We start from the raw sequence: 1,919 nt of genomic DNA on the forward strand, positions 1-1,919 counted from the left end.
AAATGCTCCAATAGTATACCTTCAATGTTCTTACGGGAAATTGTTTGATTTCCTTATATTAAAGAAAAATAAACAAAGACAAAAAAATCCGATTGATTGATTGATACATTTATTGTTGAATTAATAAATAATTACAACAAAGGAGGAGGATGGGCCTTGCCACCCACCCCCTGGGCAAAGACTTAAGGTTAAAGTATCACAAAAATAACTCTGGACAGTATACACAACAAGAATACAAGTATTTCAATAAATAAATACACATATTGCACACCTTATTGCCTAAGACATCCTACAGTCTGGGGGCAAACTGAGGATATTCCCTGAGTATATTCATGAGGGTGGCAGAGTCTAGGAAATGGTCAATGAGGCTGTACAAGTCATGCTGACCTTGTGGCCTAAATTTAGCAATGAGAGGACATTCCATAATATAGTGACACAGAGTGTGTCCCCTTGGTACAGCACACAGCACACACTGGAGAAGCACTGACTTCCCAAAAGTATTTGTAGCCTAATCTGAGCCTCATTGCCACCCTGCCATGTGATGCAGTGTGTCTCCCGTAGGTGTAAGCACAGCTCTGGGAGACACATGCATAGTGAAGACTAGTGCTACTGCCCCTATTTTTTTTTTTTTTTTTTTATACTATGTGGGCTTTTCACGGGAATTTATGGGCTAAAGGGGACCTCCTATTTCAAAGCCCACCCGCTAGGAAACCGTTGCCCCGAGTGAGGAAGCCCAACCTACACTCAGACCGTAGACAGGATTCGAACCCGTGCGCTTGGAGACCCCTCGAACCCCAAAGCACGCACGGATCCACTGTGCCACGGCGGCCCTGGCAACAAAGTTCCAACTGATCACTAATGCTACTTTGTACAGAGTCCTTAATGCTACTTTCAACATAACCCAGAGTGTACTCAGTGCCAGGGTCCACTGTGTCATCTTGTAGGGCACACTGAGCAAGGTGGTCTGCTTTTTCATTTAACAGGATACCCACATGAGAGGGTATCCAGATTAAATGGACTGTGGCACCGGCACCTTCTAGGGCGTGGATGAGATCAAGACACTTATTAACTAGATCACAGTCCATGGGGGAGGTGGATTGAAGGGTATACAATGCAGCCTGACTGTCAATAAAGAAATATACATTCTTATGGAGAGGCGCCACAATGTGGAGCGCCTCCAGTACAACATATAGTTCTGCTCTAGTGTAAGACATGGGTGCAGGGAGCCGCCTGGAAACCTCAGTGTCAGTGTAGAGACTGGCAGAGATGTAGTCACGGATGAACAGCCCACATCCAGACCTGCTGCCATTGACTGACCCATCACAATAAACATGAATAACCTGAACGTGTGGGTACTTGGACAATTTAGTCATGAACATATCTTGCAGCACATGAGGGAGCCTTGGGCTGATGCAATGATTGAATATCAACACTGACACGGTGAGGGTTCCAGGCGGGTTGCAGGGGTGACATAACAACGTTAATACAAGCCTCAGCTATACCTACACTTGTCAGTACTCCCAAGATCTTCCTGAGGTATGGTGTTGTAGGAGTGCGAGGATCATGATACAGGGGGTCAGTGATCCCTTTAGAGAGTCAGAGCCCGTGCATAGCATCCGACTAATTGTGCGACAAGTCATTTCCTGTACCCTACACATAATACTCGGCAGGTGCAGTTCAGCTCTGAGGACTTCAATCCGTGCAGTCCTGGGGCATCCCAAGATTATCCGCATGGCTTCATTCTGTACAAGCTCCAGGGGACGGAGTTGGGTGGCACTAAACTGTATTAAAACAGGGGCGGCATAATCAATAAGGGACCGTATGACAGATATATAGAACATTCTTAGGACTGGAATGCCCGCCCCCAGGCCCCTGTTGGCTAGCAGCCGAAGTGGTGCTAGCCGTGGCAGACAGAGGTC

Source organism: Portunus trituberculatus, chromosome 13 (assembly GCF_017591435.1).
Source record: "Portunus trituberculatus isolate SZX2019 chromosome 13, ASM1759143v1, whole genome shotgun sequence".
Taxonomy (NCBI): domain Eukaryota; kingdom Metazoa; phylum Arthropoda; class Malacostraca; order Decapoda; family Portunidae; genus Portunus; species Portunus trituberculatus.